The sequence below is a fragment of the Bubalus bubalis genome, chromosome 17 (assembly GCF_019923935.1).
Source record: "Bubalus bubalis isolate 160015118507 breed Murrah chromosome 17, NDDB_SH_1, whole genome shotgun sequence".
Classification (NCBI taxonomy): domain Eukaryota; kingdom Metazoa; phylum Chordata; class Mammalia; order Artiodactyla; family Bovidae; genus Bubalus; species Bubalus bubalis.
This window is the reverse complement of record NC_059173.1, coordinates 39957137-39978405: the sequence shown is the minus strand read 5'-3', so window position 1 is coordinate 39978405 and position 21269 is coordinate 39957137. Positions and strand designations below refer to the sequence as shown.

The following is a 21269-nucleotide window of genomic DNA, read 5'->3' as shown; positions in this document are numbered from 1 at the left end:
ATACCCCTCATCCAAGGTAAGGAGCAGAGGCTGCACTTTGCCGGAGCAGCCGTGAAGAGATACCCCGTGTCCAAGGCAAGAGAAACCAAAGTAAGACGGTAGGTGTTGCAAGAGAGCATCAGAGGGCAGATACACTGAAACCATAATCACAGAAAACTAGTTAATCTAATGATGGGTCAAGATAATTTTAAAACTCCAGAAGTGCCCAAAGAGATAGTACAAAAGATAGTGTCTTGGATATGTTGTCACATATTGGCCCAAATAATCAGCATTTCTTACTACCTATCAAGTCTGTGTGTGGGCACACTCACTCCTTAAGACCTTGGTATATCTGGAAAATGTTATGTTACCTATTTGGAAAAAAGTTACCAAAATGTGAGTTTAGGGATGACTATAAAGATTGCTAAGAAACTAATCATCTCCTAAAAATATCAAGGAATTTTACTTGTATGTATTTCAATTTTCTATAAGATGCTTTAATGAAATAAGCCATTAACACCTTGACAGCTTCTAAGATCTGGTGGCTAATCAGACTGTCCTGAAAAAAAAGTGAAAGTGTTAGTTGCTCAGTGGTGTCCAAGTCTTTGCAACCCCATGGACTGTAGCCTGCTAGGCTCCTCTGTCCATGGGATTTCCCAGGCAACAAAATTATAGTGGGTTGTCATTTTCTTCTCCAGGGTATCTTCCTGACCTAGGGATTGAACCCCAGTCTCCTGCATTGTTGGCAGATTCTTTACTGTCTGAGCCACCAGGGAAGCACCTATCAGAGCCTCCTGCTACAATTTAAATGGAACAATTTAAATAGAAACAACAGTGGAAACAGCCAAGAGCTCCTTAGAACATTCTCTCACAGTGATTACTATGGCACAGGATACTTTGCCGTTTCAGAAAACTGAACACAATAATCTACTTACTAGTCAGTGAGAAGGAGAGTCTCATTCTCTCCTGAAACAAATAAGACTCAGTCTCCAAAGAGAAATGTGGAATAACTTATGACAATGTGCCACAATAAAGCCTCTCAAAGCCCCAGTTTCATTAGGACAGAAAAATAATCTAATCATATTGTGGGTCTTTTGAAAGTTCATTTATACCAATATATTTAGTCTTATAAATTTACAAGTATAATGATAAAACACTAATTCTATTACAGAGTTATACCATCTGCTCAAACAGTATAATTTTTGGAATTATTTAGATAATTGAAAATTCTTTAACAATACAGAATTTACTTTATTGTTCTAAAAGCTCCATTAGTTTAGATCCATTCAACTCCCCATATTAGCACTGAACAGGACAGTAGATGAGGGTGCCCACTTTGGCAAGGACAACCATGTTAGAAATCTCAGTTCTACCATGTTCTAGCTGTGAAATCTTGGGAAATTGCTTCTTAAGTCTTAATGTCTTCCTTTGTGAAACAAGAATAATAAAGTCCCCACTACTTGGCATACAGTGAGAATACAAGTGATAGCTAATATTATGATATACTCAAAGCAAAACACACAGAAAATAATGAATGACACTTAGCACTAATGTTTTCCCTAACATTAAATCACTTAAAAATTAATGATATTTTGCTGCAGTTGTTCACAAAATGCTTGTGAACGATAGGTGCAGAAACCAAACATCTGCTATTACAAACAATTTAAAATTTGAATGTCTGATTAAGATAATCTAACCTCTGCACAAGGGAACAATGTTTTATGAATGATCCTATAGTACACGGTGCTTTGTTTCTAAATCTTGTGAATCATTTTCAAATCCAAGTGGGTCCCATCTAGAAAAAATAATCTGTCTGTTCTAGTACAGTATTTAGCACAACAGATGCTCAAATGTTGGTTGGCGGTAGGAAGGAAATAAGGAAGAAAGGAGGAGAAAATGAAGGAAGAATAACCTCAGACTCTGTAGTTGCATTTTTAGACTAACAAGTTCCCTGATACTAGAAGAGAAAGTAAGTATGGCTCTGATTTTCTGTGATCCATTGACAATATTGGGAAGTATGTGGAAAGTATTGTGATAAAGAAGGAAAATAAGACTGGCTTTGAAATCAGATAAATTTGAGTCCAAGTCTTCATTTTGCTATTTACAAGCTTGTTCAAGTGACTTAGCCTAAGAAAGGCATCAATTTATTCATTTGTAAAGTGGGGACAATAATAGTATCTGTGTTAAATGTAGTTATAGGTATTAAATAAGATGTGGTTTCAAAGTGCAAAGAATTGTGGTGGGAATAAAAGGATCCAGTAAATATGGAAAAGCTGTCCTCTGTTTTTCAAGAGGTTGCAGAAAACTTAGGGGTGAGATGTACACGTGACTGCTGAAGAATAACCCAATAACCCGCAAGCATTATAACAGTAATGAGAAATGTCTATATAAGTTCATACTGCTAATTAAAATTAACACCAAAATAACACAATATTGTTTGCTTTACTTTTTCTATGTGAGATATGTTTCTTAAGATAGGATTTATTTTATATCAAAATCTATACATGGCTCTGCCAATGGTGTGAAAGTGAAAGTTGCTTCAGTTGTGTCCAACTTTTTGCGACCCCATGGACTATACATGGAATTCTCCAGGCCAGAATATTGGAGGGGGTAGCCTTTCCCTTCTCCAGGGGATCTTCCCAACCCAGGGATTGAATCCAGGTCTCCCACATTGCAGGCAGATTCTTTACCAGCTGAGCCACAAGGGAAGCCCAAGAATACTGGCGTGGGTACTCTTCTAAAGCACATCTTCCCAACCCAGGAATCAAACTGGGGTCTCCTGCATTGCAGGCAGATTCTTTACTAATTGAGCTATGAAGGAAGCCCGTGCCAATGGTATAGAAGCATTCTATAATTTGAGGAAGTATATACTATTTGATATACACTGTATACTTAGACCCCCCAAGGACTAAGTGGAAAGCATGTTTATTATTTTATGTCATCTATAAGAAAGTGATCCTTTTCAAGGTATTGGAAGTTTAAAATTCTGGGTCAAAGTAAAGTTTTTTATAAATCAAGGAATGAAATAAATTATTACTGAAATATTTTTCCATGCTGGAGTTAGTTAGGTTTTCATATCAAGAGGTTTTTATCATTTTACTCTTTGTGGCCAGTGGAATTGGAGGCTTGTTTGAGTTTTGGATAATGTGGTAACATTCAAAATTTAAAAAGAGACTATATCTGGATGAATAAAAAGGAAAAAGAGATCATGTAAATAAATCCCAAGGTAACTAACAAAGTATGCTTGAAATATCATGTTGTTAAAGAGATGGAAATCTATGAGAAAAAGTTCAGTCATAATGATATAACTTGTCTATTAAAAAAATACATTTTAAAGGAGAGAGCAATGAAACTAATTCTACTTGAGCTATAAAAAACAGGTGACATGTAGGATAATTGCATTTTGAAACATAGTGAGAATTTCTTCTACATTCAAGTAAGTTAATATTCTAAACAGAAGAATTTAATAGGTTTAATAGTCAAAGGTTTAATAGTCCATGTAAATTAAACTCTATTTCAATCCTATACTAGGATTATGATGAAAAACCCACTTTGTCTTAGCTGCTTTACAATGCATTATAAGACAATAATGCTTGTTTTAATACACAAAAGTGTTATTTAACGTCTTAACTATTCCAGAAAATTCGCTTCAAGACTTTTTATTGTAAGATCATGCTTGTATAATCTTTGACTAAGGATGATATTCTTCCAGCCAAGAAAGGGTTAAAATACTATTCATCACTATATCACCAAAGGAAGATTATTCTTAGTAAAAAAAAAAAAAAAAAAGTACACTTAAATGAAAGGAGGTTAGGGAAATGAAAAGTTTGCATGGTAATAATAAATATCAGCACATTGTAGGTAAGTATATCTTTAGAAATAAATAGGTAAACATTTACTTCTAAGACTATTTTATAAGCAAGTTACATAAACAAATTGGTAATTGGTAATAAAAGATTTTGCTGTCCACAAAATGATGCTTCAGAGAATAAAACAAAATGGAATACACATAAATGAAATCCATACTAGCCTAATATTATTCTTATGTTTATTTTTTATTAGATTATAATCAACTCATCAATTAGGAAATACTGAAATAAGAAATCAGAATTTAACATGTGTCTTTCATATGTTTTGTATGTAAGATATCTGCTAGTAAATGACAGATTTTTAAAATTAATGCCTGCTTTGTAAACATATTAAATCTGTCAGGTGAGTGTAATTTCCTCAGTTTTGTCTCATCACAACAGAGATTTGAAGTGACAGACATTAAAGCCCTCGGCGCATCACCGCTCTTGGACAGACCGTGTTATAGCTCTTAGACAGATCAGTGTTACAGCTCCATGTTACAGCTCAATTTTATTTAGAAAATGGCAGGAAAATACATCCTCGAGGCATGAGGGAATGGCGACCCAAAGATGCGAAGAGAAGAGAGGGAGAACACGGGAACGAGCAGGAGAGAGAGACTTGGCCCTTTGGCTCCTCTTTTTATATGTTTTTTTTTTTTTTTTTTTTTTTCCTCCCCCGTGGGCCTGCCCTCTGTAAATTGGGCTAGCCAGGAGTGCTGTTTGTTCCTCCTAAGGTCCTCATTCCGGTCCTTGGACCTTCCTTTGACCTTCCTTTGTTCTATTTTTGTGGGCTTTTCCCTTCCTTGTCTTTTAGCCTCAACCATTTTGGACTCCTGTTTCCTATTCTAACTACCTAACAAATCCAAGCCTATTTTGCATGTGAATAACCTTAGATAATGCTATTAAACACTTCCCTAGTGGCTCAGACAGTAAATAAGCTGCCTGCAATGGCAAGAGACTATCCCTGGGTTGACAAGATTTCCTGGAGAAGGAAACTGCAACCCACTCTCGTATTCTTACCTGGAAATTCCATGGACAGAGGAGCCTGGTGGGCTACAGTCCATGGGGTCACAAAGAATCAAACACGACTGAGTGACTAACACTGAAGGTTTATATTATTTTTTGTCAAATGAGAATAATACCTACACCATAGCTTTAGAGGATTATATAAAATAACTTGGGTGCTTTGCCTACTTGAAATGTGATGTACATTTAACTAATCATTAAACCAATGTCTTTGGAGTTCTAGAAAATTAGAAATTCTATATACAAGGATTCAAGATACACAGCAAAGAAAGGAAAGAGGGATGAGTGACGATCATGTTTATTGGGTATTTACTGTTGCTTGGTACACAATATACTCATTTAATCTATGTACCAGAGAAGGCAATGGCACCCCACTCCAGTACTCTTGCCTGGAAAATCCCATGGATGGAGGAGCTTGGTGGGCTGGCGTCTGTGGGGTCACACAGAGTCAGACACAACTGAGCAACTTCACTTTCACTTTTCACTTTCATGCACTGGAGAAGGAAATGGCAACCCACTCCAGTGTTCTTGCCTGGAGAGTCCCAGAGATGGGGGAGCCTGGTGGGCTGCCGTCTATGGGGTCGCACAGAGTTGGACACGACTGAAGCGACTTAGCAGCAGAAATCTATGTACATAAGTTTAAGTTTTTCAAGAAATCCTTCATATAGGTATGCTTCCCTGGTGGCTCAGATGGTAAAGAATTCCCCTGCAATGCAGGAGACCTAGGTCTGATCTCTGGGTAGGAAGATCCCCTGGAGGAGGGAACGGCTACCCATTCCAGCATTCTGGCCTGGAGAATTCCATGGACAGCTACAGTCCATGGGGTCGCAAAGAGTCGGACATGACTGAGAGACTTTCAATTTCAATTACATTTCTTGTGGAAAAGGAAGTCAAGACTCATAGATATTAACCAAGTTGACTACCTAGGGAGCTGACATTGGAATGCCATTCTCTTTAATTAAGTCTATGTTCTTACTATTTTTACTGTTTATTTCTACCTCTTAGTTTCATGGGCTTCCCTGGTAGCTCAGTGGTAAAGAATCCACCTGCAAAGCATGAGACTCAGGTTTGATCCCTGGGTGGGGAGGATTTCCTAGAGAAGGAAATGGCAATCCACTACAATATTCTTGCCTGGGAAATCCCATGGACAGAGGAGCCTGATGGGCTATAGTCCATGGGATCGCAAAAGAGTCAGACGTGACTTAGTGATTAAACAACAGCTTAGTTTCACAGGAACATACAAGTCATGCTAGTTCTTGAATTTTTAACACTTTATAAAAGATACTGATTTTAACTTCTGTACCCAGTCACAGGGAAAATATTGTTTTAGTTTCACTCAACAACATCTGAGAACATGTCATCATTCAGTGATGAAAATCTTCTATCCTTTACTTCAAAAATTTGGAAAGACAGTAGGGCTCAAAGATCCAACACTTGGGCTCTGAAGCGTGAATGTGGCAGACTGTGTGTCTTTGCTGCTAACTTCGCAAAAGTATCCACTTCCTCATCTGTGAAATGGGCTCTGAGTTAAATCTTTCTCAGATGAAACAGGGCGAGTATAAAACTTCTAGCATAGTGCTCAACAGACATTTTAAATTTTATCAAATTTTTAAGTTAGTGTAAAGAGCATCTTACATAGTCTCTGTTCTTTTCTACTAAAGAAGAGACTCATTTGAAATAGCTTAAGCAACAACAACAAAACCTACGTGTAAATCTCAGAGTCTAGGGTATCTCACCTCAGACCACAAAGAGCCATAAAATATTATAGGTTCAGGAAAACATTGCCATCAGAAAACTTTCTTAATTCATTTATTTAACTATGTCTATGACAACCATGCAACATTACCTTTAAATCTTATGAACAGCAAGCAGTATTCTGCAGAAACCAGTTAAAAATGCTATGGAAATAAGATGAAAATTATTAAGTTCTGCCTGTTTGCTCTACCGAGAAAAAGAAAAGAGCTCTTGTGTTTTCCAAATATGTGCTAAATGTTGACTTTGGAGTCTATATAATACTTATTAGATTTTTTTAGTTTATTAAAATATTATGGAGTTCTAAGATGATTAATCATACTCAGTAGGAATCCTATAGTCTTTTTTTTTCTTTTTTTGGGTAAAGTCAAGGTTTTTTGTCACTGGAAGAAAATATGGACTTTTTCGGGGGTGAGATTCAATATTTTATATATTATTTTATAGTTACCTAAAAAACTGGGTACATTGAGGCAGAATTTAAAAAAATGGTAATATCACTGACTCTCAAGCCCTACTCTCTAGGTTTGTACTGGACTTCACCCAATGAGTTGTGAAGTTATTTAGCCCCTGGGTAACTTGATTTCCTCATCTCTTAAAGTTTTATGAAGATTTTATATTTTAATGTGTGTAAAGGACAGAGGACAGTATAGTAAATTCTCAGTAAATATTAATTAATCATAATATTAAAATACCAAAAATGTACTTTAGTCCCATAAAAGGCACTATGAAAATAATATCCCAGGAGCAAAACATTATCATAAAACTTTCTTAACTCATTCTATGATGCCATTTTGATCATTTGTTGCATTACCTACTCCTTAGTAAGCCGAATCGGAGAAGGCAGTGGCAACCCACTCCAGTACTCTTGCCTGGAAAATCCTACCAGGAGCCTGGTAGGCTGCAGTCCAAGGAGTCGCTAAGAGTTGGACACAACTGATCGACTTTGCTTTCACTTTTCACTTTCATGCACTGGAGAAGGAAATGGCAACCCACTCCAGTGTTCTTGCCTGGAGAATCCCAGGTACAGGGGAGCCTGGTGGGCTGCCGTCTATAGGGTTGCACAGAGTCAGACACGACTGAAGTGACTTAGCAGCAGCAGCAGCAGCAGTAAGCTGAATATCTGACCTACTTGGGTATTTAAGATGAGAAATGAAAACAAAAAAAGAAAAAAACAAAACATTTCAATGGAAGCTTTAAGATATCTTTCCATGAATGATTTAACTGGAGGCCATGATTTACCTATTCATTCAGCCATTCAACAAATACTTTTTGAACATCTTTTATGTGCTAGGTATAAGTGCCCTTTAAAATCATATTGGAAAAGAAGGCAAAGGAAAAATATATATTCTTTTCTAAGTGTTATATGGATTTTCATGGTTAATTTTTTTTGAAACATTATAGCAAATCAAAAATATTAAAAAATACCCAAGTAAATTTATTAAAGCTTACAATATTGTTTAAATATTTTATTTTTGTCTTCAAATGAATTTACTATATATATATATTTTTTTTCTTTTTAATGGAATTAAACTCCAATAACATTTTGAAAATTTACTTCTTTGGGAGAGCACTTTGGTGCAAGTCACAGAGTTGATACATGTAAAGGTGGTTATATTATTCTCTAACAAAGACAAGTTAGCCTCCACAGATAGATTATTACAAGTAACTCACTAATAAGAAATAAAATTCATAATAAAATTTTTGTTATATGGACTCTCATATTAAATTCTGTCTCACTCAAACATATATATACACACATGAAGTAAAATCTATATAATTTACTACAAATCACATGTATTCAAAGATTTGTTTTAGGCTTGAAAAGTGAAATTGTTAGCCACATAGTCATGTCTGACTCTTTGCAACTCCATGGACTGTAGCCTGCCAGGTCGTCTGCCCATGGGCTTTCCCAGGCAAGAATACTGGAATGGGTTCCCATTCCCTTCCCCCAGAGATCTTCCTGATCCAGGGATCGAATCTGGGTCTCCTGCACTGCAGGCAGATTCTTTACCACCTGAGCCACCAAGGAAGGCTTAGTAGAACATATTTCTTCTTCCCAGGTGGCACTATTGGTAAAGACCCTGTCTGTCAATGCAGGAGACATAAGAGATGTGGGTTTGATCCTTGGGTCAGGAAGATTCCCTGGAGGAGGGCATGGCAACCCACTCTAGTATTCTTGCCTGGAGAATCCCATGGACAGACGAGCCTGGTGGGCTACAGTCCATAGGCTCACAGAGTTGGACACAACTGAAGCAACTTAGCATGCATCAGAATATATTTCTACTTTAGAATTAATGTAATTTTAATTAACAACTGAAAAAGTAGTAGTAGACACTACATTTAGTATCATTGTGAATTCTTCTCTGAATATTACTTATTGTTCAGTCCCTAAGTGGTGTCCAACTCTTTGTGACCTCATGAACTGCAACATGCTAGGCTTCCCTGTTCTTCACAATCTCCCTGGAGTATGCTCAAACTCATGTCCACTGAGTCGATGATGCCATCCAACCATCTCATCCTCTGCCACCTTCTTCTCCTCTTGCCCTCAGTCTTTCCCAGAAGCAGGGTCTTTTCCAGTGAGTCGGCCCTTTGTATCAGGTGGCCAGAGTATTGAAGCTTCAGCTTCAGCATCAGCATCAGTCCTTCCAATGAATAATCAGGGTTGATTTCCTTTAGGACTGCTTGGTTTGATCTCCTTGCTGTCCAAGGGACTCTCAAGAGTCTTTTCCAGCACCACAATTCTGCCACTTTTTTGAACTTAATGTGGTCTGTTGTTCCCTGGTCTCTTTTCTTCATGGACCTTAGCCGCATCTAGTCTATTATTATTTGAATGCTTGCTTACTGTCCATCCTCTTACACAAATGAAAATGTCTGGAGGACCCAGGGGCTTCCTTGTTCTTGCCAGTGATTAGTTCCCAGTGTCAAGACTTGTGTCTTGCTCATACTAGACATACAATAAATGATAATTAAATGAATGAATGAACAGCATTGTCTTCTTCCTATGATCCATCTTTCTTTCCTCTTGTAATAGTACTCCAAATTTCTTTCTTTGGTAACACTATTTTCTTACTCTGAGTCTGTGCCTTAACTTGTTTCCAGGGACACAGTGACCAATACAAGGGCCAAGACAAGCCAAGAACATCTAGTGAAAAATGTGGAGTTTTTGTTGGAAAGACCATTTGTACTGGCCTTGAATCTGATAGCGTACGGTCAGAGCTAAGCACCAAGAAAGCTAATAGAATACCGATGACATTATTTAAGTCTGCATGTCTAGTCAGGCTAAAGATGATTTGCCCAGTTATGCCAAAGAATAAATTGTTTTTTTTTTCTCTTGTTTCTTTTTTCTTTTTGCTCAAGTTGTTTTGAGTTTGTTGCTCTCCCTTGCTATTATTTTCACTGTTGTTTTATGTGTGTATATATATATATATATATATATATATATATATAATATGACCAGGGAAACTTTCATGCCAATTAAAATGCTTTTGCATAACTAATAAGTTAAATCTATATTAATTTAAAATTTCTCAAGGCAAAAATTGAAGTAAATTTATACATGGAAAAGACATCAAAGTACTGTTTTATTTTATTTCATTTGAATGTTTAGAGCATTTTGGTAAAGAACAATGACGGGATTTTTTTTAAAGAAAATATTGTATTTAAGGACCAGAAAATTACCCTTTATATGCTTATTGAACTACATGTGTGATGATATTCAGAATAAAATTAACAGCTAATGGTGCTGCTGCTACCTTGCGCTTGGACTATGAAGGCAGTGAAAAGAAACATCAATGCATACCATTTATTCAGAAAGACAACCAAAACACTGAGACAGGATCTACTGTTAACCTCTCATCACTTTTCTATGGAAAAGATGGTCTTTTAATACGGACATACATATCATTAGCCATTTTTCAGCCTCTAATTAGAACAATACATTATGGTACTTGTTACATTAACTAAGAAATTATGTGAAAATGTTCACATGTGTATTACATGCATATGCAGGAAAGTACACAGTTTAATATATACCAGTAAAAATAATCTGTTTAATCTTTCCATATTTAAGTCTATACTTGAAAACTACTTATTTCTGTACAGAGGGTTGAATTAAGATATCTGAAACCCGCATGTTTCTATTGGAGGAACCATTTTGGAATTTTAGAGTTTCTTCTGTTAGTACGTGTGTTAAGTCACTTCAGTCATGTATGACTCTTTGTGACCCTATGGAGTGTAGCCCACTAGGCTCTTCTGTCCATGGGATTGTCAGACAAGAACACTGGAGTGGGTTGCTGTGCCCTCCTCTCTGTTAGTATAGAGACATGTAATAATCTCTAATGAAAGTAAGATACTTGACTGCAGTGGTGTGGAGGGTCTAGGAAGAGAGCAGAGGAAGAAAGAATTGGAGAAGATAGAGAAAAAGAACGTTTGAGGGAGGAACCTTCCCTTGGGACAATCTCTCAGCTACGAACAAAGCCTCTTATACTGTCTGCCCGGCCCGGTTTAAGGAAATGAGGACATAAAGTGTTGTCCTCTGGTTTATCTCTACTGGGAGCTTTGCTGAGATCAGCTTGACCTTTCAAAGAAGCATGCATACCAGTGTATTTGGTTTAATTTAGAGCAGATTTCTCTTGTCATCAGAAGTCGACAGCAGAGATGATAGATTTTCTCAGGCATCATCAGAGATAAGAATGGCTCATCCTTCTAAACTGAAAGTTCTAACTTAGGTTGGGCTTGAAAAGTATATTTCATGAACTTGTTGAATGGACTGTGTGTTGAAAAGGGCACAGACAGGTGGTCAGGAGACGGCAGCTGTGGCTTTAGCTCTTCCAATAAGGAGCTGAATGGCCTACAGAACCAGTCTCCTCCTCTGAAGGTGATGACTCTTATGCCTTCATCGTTATAGAAATACCTGCAGATCCAGCACTAACTCATCACAGAGAAGCTAAGCTGAATGGAGATGAGGATAAATTTTCATACTCAAAAAGCACTTTCAAAGACACAAAGAAAGTCTTAAAAATAGCTCAAAACAGATTATTGGCTTGTGTAAAGAGAGTCTTAAAAATAACTCAAAACGGATTATTGGCTTGTGTAAAAAGAGCCTAAATTTACCTGAAATATGAATAAAGAAAAGCTAAAAAATAGTGACAGTAATTTTGTGGCTCTAATTATTAAATTAACTAAAATATAGTATTCTTCCTCATCCACACAATTCCGAATAAGATTACAACACAATGTATCCATTGATTATTTTCTCATATGTGAAGTTTTGTGGCTTCCCTGGTGGTTCAATCAGTAAAGAATCTGCCTGCAATGCAAGAGATCTAGGTTTGATTGCTGGGTCAGGGAGACCCCCTAAAGAAGGAAATGGCACCCCACTCCAGTTTTCTTGCCTGGGAAACCCCATGGACAGAGGAGCCTGACAAGCCACAGTTCCTGGGATCGCAAGAGTCAGACATGACTTAGCAACTAAGTCACCACCACTGTGTGAATTTCTGTATTTCTAAATTTTTTGCAATGGAAATATATTAATTTGGCTTTTAGAATTTTTTTGAAACAAATTTTTCAAATAAAAAAAATTCTTCCTTTATCTTCTACCAAATGCACAGAATTCCAAACTTTTCACATATATTATTTATTAATATATGTGAGATCACAAATTTACATCTACTATCATTTAGGTGAGAAAAGAAAGTTATCTCCAGTCATTTCTACAATTTCTTTAACATTTCTCATGATCCCTACATAACTGAGTAGCAGTGACTGAGGAGGGAAAGAGCCTTCTTAAATGTGCCAGTATTTTGACCTCTTTCAGTTTGCAAATTTCTTTTAGCTACAGCCTTCATTCTGAAATGTCTTGGACTTGAGTGAAATTGTCAAGATAAAAACTGATCCATATTTATATGTGAAAAAGTATATTAAATTATTTGTCATATTTTATTTCATTTATTATTATTTCAGAGCATTTATTTATTATTATTTCAGAGCATTGTGTTGAATATAAACATAAAGATACACAGTCTCAGCTTCCCCATGTTCTTCTGTTAAATGGTGTTCAGGTAGATGGAGTTCTCATAATTTTATGGAGGAAGGAATTGTTTAGTCACTAAGTCATGTCCAACTCTTGTGACCCCATGGGCTGTAGCCTGCCAAAGGGATTTCTCAGGCAAGAATACTGGAGTGAGTTGCCAATTCCTTCTCCAGGGGATCTTCCTGAGCCAGGAATCAAACACGTTTCTACTTTATTGGCAGATGGATTCTTACCACTGAACCACAAGGAAAGCTGGGAGGAAGGAGACCCGCATACAATCTGATTTTCAATATGTTGCTTTCTATTTAAGATTATCTTTGCTTCTGGGGTCCCCTTTAGACATCCCCTGCTGCACTGCATAATTCTAGAAGCCTATTTATTTGGGGGAAGTCCTTGTCTTTTAAATTGTCTTTGTTGAAACTGGATTTCGTCATCACATCGATCCTCCACTGATCCATTATCATTTTAGCATTTCCTCATTTTGTCACCAAAGAAGCGGGACCTTCAACCACCAATAATCCTCACCCCACTGCAGACTACAGGAACCAAAAACACAGCTTCCAATTCATCTGTCCACTTCCATCTAGGTTTGTTGGACTTCTTCAAGGGGTGTACAACACAAAAGGTGTTTGAGAAACAGGCCCGTAGCTTCAATGTCCACAGATGCCTCATGATTTTTATCTAGATGTTGCTTAGTTCCATACGTGCTACCCAAGGGTGATTCACAAGGCTGCAAGAAAAGACTGCTGGCATCTTGTTTCCTAGCTCTGTTTCTGTCTTCCTTTCCCTTCTGAAGTTCACTTGAAGTGGACCTGTATGCTTGCCATTGCTTCCCACTGGAAGGAAATGACCTCACAGCATGTCTTTCTCTGGTTCAATGTGGTAGTAGCCATGTCCCTGTGTGAGAGTCATAATTGCAAAGGGAGTAAAAGAAAAAGAAACAGGATAAGAGTTGTAGTAGTTATGAGTAGAGTAGTTACTACTCTACCATAGAGTAGTTATGGGTAGACATTATATGAATATATTGTGAATAGATATTCCAGAATCAGCTCTGATAGATAAAAGTCAATAACTACATATTGACAGATAAAAATTAAGAAATATATGGAAATGGATAGTTAAATGACATTCTTTTATAACTGAATGTCTCAGTAATTAGAAGGTATGCCCCTCATCTTTGGGAGGATCAAGCTCAATCAATCTTAATAACCTAGAAGTAATTTTTGAGGATTCATGAATATGAATTAAATTCTCAGTGTTCAAAAGAACACTTTTTGGATTCCCTCTTCTAGAAACAGCATGCATAGGGAGTGGTATTTAAATGACAAGTCACAAGATAATTTGTGGCAGTCAGATTACCACATTGCTTTTCATAGCTAACCCACCAGAGGGAGGGAAATGTATATATAATGCATTTGTAATCCTCATCCTTCTAGTCTCTGACTTTACTTCAATAACAATGAGAAATTGGCTCTTTTATGTGGAAAAACCATTTTGTAACAACAAGGGCCAAAGTATAACAAAGACTTAGTTATAGAAAAACAATCACCAATAGTTTCATGAATACTGTCCAAAGATAATTTGACAGGGGATTTTTCCACAAAGTTAATTGCTACACAAAATAAGGCTGCATTCAAACAGCTAATTGCTATAAACCAAAAAGAGACTCCAAGAATGTCTTGCCTAATGAGCTTTCTGCAACCTTATAATAAAGTCTCGGCACTGCTTAGAAAAAGCAATTTTCCACCAACCATAGGAGAGCATGCAAACCTCTAACTCTAATTTATTTAATCTAGTTTATTTCATTTCTTTTTAATTTTGATTTGTATAAAACCTTCAAAGAGCAATTTATTATGAATCAAACATAAAGTGTTCTTCCCTGCCCAGCTGACCCCCTCTCCATCTTTCTAAGAATTCTACCAGGGCATAAGAGATTAACTAATAACTTCTCTCCTCTTTCCTCCTCCCTCATCTATCTTTTCTTCTCTTTTTTTTTTGGCCACGTGGCATGTGGGATCTTATTTCCCCAATCAGGCATCAAAGCCACAGCCCCTGCAGTGGAAGTGCCAAGTCTTAACCACTGGACCACCAGGAAAGACCTTCTCCCCTCTCATCTAAACTTGTGACTACTGGCCAATATACAGCCTAAAGCAAATTTCCCATTATTCTCAGGAAGTAACCATGGGCATGTCTATCCTGAAATGCAAACAAATATATATATATATATATATATAAATTGATAGACAAAATTCCCTTACTTTTACTTGGTTTTTGTTTATTCAGTTCTCATAAAATGAACAGGAAGAATAAAAGGATAATAGTACAAATACAGAAATCACCTTCCAAAAAGTAGTTATTTATGGAAGCACATCCTTCTATGCATGTGAGTTTGAGATAGGAGAAAACAATTGCTTTTTAAAATAGAAATAAAGATTAGTATTCCTTCTCTGTGTGCTCTTTTTGTCTCAGAATCTGTTCTCTTTAAAGAGGCAAGAGATTGTCTTCAGGATTCTATTGTTTTAGAATAATGTTCTTGACAAAGTAATGAAACTGATATGTGAAACATGTCAAATGTTCATTACGGGTAGTACCTCTAGGGATTATCTCTTTCTCTGTTTCTTAAACACCCTAGACATAAATGACAGAAACAGACACTTACCAATGAGAGGAGGAGTTACTTTGCAAAGTAATTTTTGTGACCATATTGTGCTTTAATAGTTGAAAATTCTTGGCTACATTTGATTTACAATATTTTGAATGAAAGAAAATGATGAAAGTGAAGGTTAATGTTAAATGTATAATAAGAGTATTAAATAATGTCATGAAACTCCTAAGTTTATATATTTGTAAATATACTAAATCTATATACTAAATTTATATGAATACACAAAATTGATGATATATAAATATATAGAACTATACTAAACACCTAAATTTATATATTAAAATTAATTTTACATGTATAATTGATGCATGTATATATCATACTTACATATCTAAATAACATGTACATATGATGTCAGTATTCTTGCCTGGAGAATTCCATGGATAGAGAAGCCTGGTGGGCAAAGAGTTGGACACAACTGAGTGACTAACACAAGCACACATAACATCTACCAGAATTTTGGATATATATTTAGATATATATCAATGTTATCTACAGATATATATATATATATCTCAAAGATTCTGGCAGACTGTGTGTGTATATCAAATTGTGTGATCAGTAAATTTTGTTTTTATAGGTTTTACAGTAATTGCTTTTATGTCCCAAGAAGGACACATTGATGTCTCTTGGGTTAGAAAATTGTGATAATTCAAATTGAAATAAATTTAAAGCAATGTTTGTCTCAAACTCTTCAGTTTTTTTTAATGATTTGTGTACAAGATGAAATCTTGAACAATCAGATAATATAAGTAATCATTTCAGAATATAAAAATGAACATATTGAGAAACACATTCCAATTTTAGTCAGTTTAAAAAGAATGTCTATTACATACTATTTTCAAAATAACATATGCAAATGGATACTAACTAGAAAGACTGAATTACAGTGTTTAGCAAAGTTATCAAAAACTTGGAAATAAGACAGCAGAGTGTACATACCATCCTGGGGCTTTTTTTAAAGACACACTGGAAGATTAATTATCTAGGTGAATACACAAGTATTCTAATTGCTCAGAGCCCACATACTGAGCAGTTACATGTCAACGTGCACACTTCTGTCCAGTTGGAAAGAGAATTCCAAAGGTTATAGTTTTACCATTCTGTATGCCATTGATTTGTTTTATTTTTAACAATCTTATTCTAATCTTATTTAAAACTAGTACTTGTAAATGCCCGATTCCTCAAATATTCTTAAAACCTACTTTATCACTTTACTTATTTCATTAACTGAGTTTAAAAAATTGTCATGTTCTTTCAATATTTGTATGAAAACTGTGGTTTAAATTTAAATTTTTATATTTTAATTTGATGGTTTTGGAGAACTCACCAAGATGCTGACATATTCCAAGTGGATTTAGCTGATGGAGATGGTTAAACTGCAGTGACTGTGTGAACCTCACGGGCAGTCGTTGCTCAGGTATGTTTTCTTGACTTTCAGAGCTGACTCCCAGGTAGGATTAGCCCTTTACTTTTGTTGACATTTCATTTATTTAGTTATTGTTTTGTTGTTATTGATATTCTAATGTTTTGTTTTTGTTGATAGATAAGTTTATTATTCCTTCCCTCTCTTGCCTTAGTCATGGTCATTGCTATGCTTCTTTCTACAACAGAGACTTAGTGAATCTGTGGTCTTGTCTCAGAATATTGAGTTGGTCTCAACCATATATAGAGAGCACCTCATTAAGTAAGGTGCAAGCACCTTACTTAATAACCAGTATGTTATTCCCCATGACTGGCAGCAAGGGTTGGAAATCTGGTTTTATTGTCTGAATATTTTGGTGGTATCTATTAGGATAATAGATGCCTATTGAGATAAGATGGTTGGATAGCATCACCGACTCAATGGACATGAGTTTCAGTGAACTCCGGGAGTTGGTGATGGACAGGGAGGGCTGGTGTGCTGCAGTCCATGGGGTTGCAAAGAGTTGGACATGACTGAGTGACTGAACTGAACTGAACTGATTTTCTGTTGGATGAGGGACAAGAGAGAGAATCATTTGTTAATGTATTTTTGGTTATTTTGTCTATTTTCTTTATTTGTGAAGTCAAATTGATTAAGAAAATATTTCCTGTCAACTACAATTGAGAACAGCTTTTTGCAAGCTAATCCAGTTAATTTTGTGTTCAGTGTTTATTTTTGGTCCATGTCTGAATTTGGACAAAATGTAACTATAAGAATTCTTTATATGTCTTTAAGTCAGAAAAACTTTCACTCTTTTGTGTGTGTGTGAAATATTTTTCCACTTCTAAACATATTATTAAATGTGGTTATTATTACTAAAAAACAAGCTATATTCTAACTAGGACATAGACTTTATTATGTACATTGACAAATCTAATAATCCCTACCAAATACCTAGAAAATAAACATCTAAATCTTTAAATGTGATAGCCTTTAAAAAAGAGATTCATTTTATAGAATATACTAGCTCAGAAGTTGTATGTAAGAATACAAATGGATATGAAAGGTTAAAACTTTGAACAAATCATATTGGGTTAACATTTAATAAATCTTTAATATTTATACTGATTTAATATAATATTTAACTATATAGTGAAAGTGAAAGTCTCTCAGTCGTGTCTGACTCTTGGCAACAACCCCAAGGACTATACAATCCATGGAATTCTCCAGGCCAGAATATTAGAGTGGGTAGCCTTTCCCTTCTCCAGGAGATCTTCCCAACCCAGGGATCAAACCCAGGTCTCCTGCATTGCAGGCAAATTCTTTACCAACTGAGTCACAAGGGAAGCCCAAGGATACTGGAGTGAATAGCCTATCCCTTCTCCAGTGGATCTTCCCAAGCCAGGAATCAAACTGGGGTCTCCTGCATTGCAGGCAGATTTTTTACCAACTGAGCTATCAGGGAAGCCCTTGACTATATTGAGTACAACATAAATTTTTTTGAAAATCAGGTTTGTATTTTCACTAAGAAACTAGTTAACCTGTTGAGTTGTTAAATTTAGTATATTGGCTTACTATCAGTTAAGATAATTTCTACATAATGTTTATGACATGATTTTGAAAATTCTTAAATTTTATTGAACTAAATTTATTTATAATTATACAAATAGTGTATATAAAGAGTGATTTAGAAGCATATGGGATTAAATGTAATTTCCAAGACCCTTAGTTAATTTAAGATTCTAAACTAATATTAAATGAAGGTAATTCATGGGTGTTGTTTTAATAATCAGAAACTTCCCAAGTGATATAGAGTACTGAAACCTTGATCACCAAGTAATTAGTTGATTATGTTCTTATGTGTGTGTGTATATTTGCTTTTTTACTTTGTGATGTTTCAGAGTGCTTATTCCCATGGATCATGTTATTGAATATTTTCATGATTGCCACTTTAAAATGATGTGGATGTAGGTAGGTCAACATCTTGTGTGTGCTTTTGAGTCTTACTGGTTTGCTAAGATGCTTTGTATGACAATTATCAAATACTTATCTCCCAATTTTCTCTGTAAAGTGCAAGTAGTTATTTTGAATACAAATTATAGTTAATATGGATAATTAAGACTAAGGTGGAAGTAATAGTAGGAGAAATGTTTGAGTATGTATCTAAGACAGTATTATGTGTTTTATTTATCAAGATTATTGAGTCTACAAAATTAGTAAATGACCAGGCTGCATGAGAAGTAAGATAGTTAAAATCAAAACTTTAATGGGTTTATAAAGTTGTAAGTAGCAGAAAGTAATTTTTATTTGTCTAGGTTTATTATACATGTAAATAATGAATTTGAAAAGGAGCAATAAAATCCATTAAATCTTGATTAAATTTGTTCACTTCTAGTAGATTTGTCAATTTATCAATAAGAGAATTTTTAAAAGGAACTTGTGGATATTTTATTGCCAAATATTATATTTGCACAAGCTTCACTATATTTAAGATCAGGTTCTGTTTCTTACTGCAAGCCTTTGTCTTTCTCCAGATTGCAAACTGAGTCCCTAAAACTTCATTTCTCTAATAGATGCAAAAAAATTGTTAATATTTGCAGAATTCTTTCAGCTTTTTTTCTTTTTGTAGGGATAGAAATAATGTTCTTTCAAGCTCTATATCACTGTCGTGAAACTGGAGTTCTCAAGTCTGAATCTTTTAAATACTGAATTTATACATATTTTATAAGCAGAACTGAGAAAAGGAAATTATACTGCCTATGAGTGATCAGAAATGGCATAGGTCATATTGAGTTTTCATCCACAGACAGAAAACTAACCCTAATAAAAAAAAAATCAAATGAACAGTTGGAGACCAAAAAAAGGTGCTTTATTGTTGTAGTCCTCAAGTTACTCTAATTAAGGTAATAGATACATTTGTTAATTCATGTCATAATTTAATGAATTTCATTTGTCTACTCAGTACCTTGAAGGTGAGGGAAGAATCTAGATTCTACTTCACTAGTCGATTCTGCCCAGGAAGTGTTTGTAAAAGTGTGAGACTATGAATTAAGAGTGGTTAAATGGAAAATATTCAGTGAATTAAGTTGGGGAAAAAAAAAAAGTCTAGTCAGAAAATGCAGCTGTAGGCATCTCTGCTTTCATTAGCTTCTTGGCTGATGTGAAGCTGAATTGGAGTCAAAGTACTGTCATAGCGACGGAAGGTGACATTGGTAGAAATAAGAGACTTGCATGGCTACTGTTTTGCTCACAATTGATTCTATATCCCTCCTCTGAGATATTCTTACCTATAGATGGACTGTAAGGAGCTGCAGAAATCTACTGTGAGAATTTTCCCTCCTGTGTTCTTGAAGAGGATGTGTGTCCTTCTCCTTCATTATTTTTTTTTTTAATTTGTCCTTGTTTCCATGTGCTTGCTTTCAGTTCAGTTCTATATGTTAGAAGATTTCTTCCTTAAGAAATAAAGCCTGTTTCTGCTTTTACTGCAGAGTCAGCAACAATCAGACAAGTGGCTTCCAGTGCAAATACGATGACTCCTCCTGCCGTAATCACACAAAGCTTTTCCCACACATTCTCTGTTACCTCTGCGGCCAGCTCAGATCCAGCTCAGAAATAGCATCATCACCATGAATATCTATCCATTTCTCTCAAGCGAAAACAGCATGGGAAAGAATTCCTAGAGGGAACTTTGCCAAGCATTGCCCTGAAGGAATTGCTAAACTGTTCTCCAATGGTTGAATTGAAAAAACATTTTATTTTTGATGTGTGATGTGAGGGGTGTTTACAATTTTCCTAGCTCCACTAAGATTCTGCTTCTTCTCTCTAAGTTTCCATTGTGTTCTTGAGTACCCTGGATAAATATTTGAAGTGCAAAAAACTGCGGACAGATTTTATGTCTTACCACAGGTCTGGAAGACTAAGGTGACTCCTTAGATATGCTGCTACAATGTAGTAAAGAAATCATGGGTTTCAGATTCAGAAAGGCCTATGTAAAATCCCAGCTCTATTACCTACAATCTTCATTATCTGGAGCAATCACATCTCCTCTATGAACCTCATTTTCCTCATGGATAAAATAGGAGTAATAATAACTATTAAAAAAAAATCATTAGAAACCTGATATAAAATGCCTATTACAAAGCTTGGTATCCTGAATGTATGCAGTAAGTACTATTATTAATCATGTATACATGACATTATTGGGCTTCCCAGGTGCCACAGTGGTAAATAAACTGCCTGCCAATGCAGGAGACACAGACATGCAGGTTGGATCCCTTTGTCAGGAAAGATCCCCTGGAGGAGGAAATGGCAACACACTCCAGTATTCCAGCCTGGAAAATTCCATGGACAGAGGAACCTAGAGGGCTATAGTCCATGGGGTCAGACAGAATCAAACATGACTGAGCATGCATTCATGCATTACATAATTATATTTTATTCGGGTACTATTTTCAAGTTGTACAAATTACACATGTGTATCCTTAAGTTGTATGCATTGTACAAGTGTATCCTCACTGTACAAGTTGTGACATTTTAGTGCTACCACACAATATTTGTGACTAA

The 21269-nt window shown here is 35.7% G+C and overlaps 1 long non-coding RNA gene across 2 annotated transcripts in view; it reads left to right on the top strand.

The window, feature by feature from the left end:
• LOC102399515 overlaps positions 1–21023 on the top strand; it is a 101377-nt gene extending 80354 nt beyond the window's left edge. For both annotated transcript variants that reach the window (XR_003104305.3, XR_006545607.2), the window contains 2 exons: positions 16625–16721; positions 20195–21023. This is a non-coding gene — a long non-coding RNA (uncharacterized LOC102399515). The remainder of the gene's footprint in view (positions 1–16624; positions 16722–20194) is intronic.
• Positions 21024–21269: the final 246 nt, after the last annotated feature.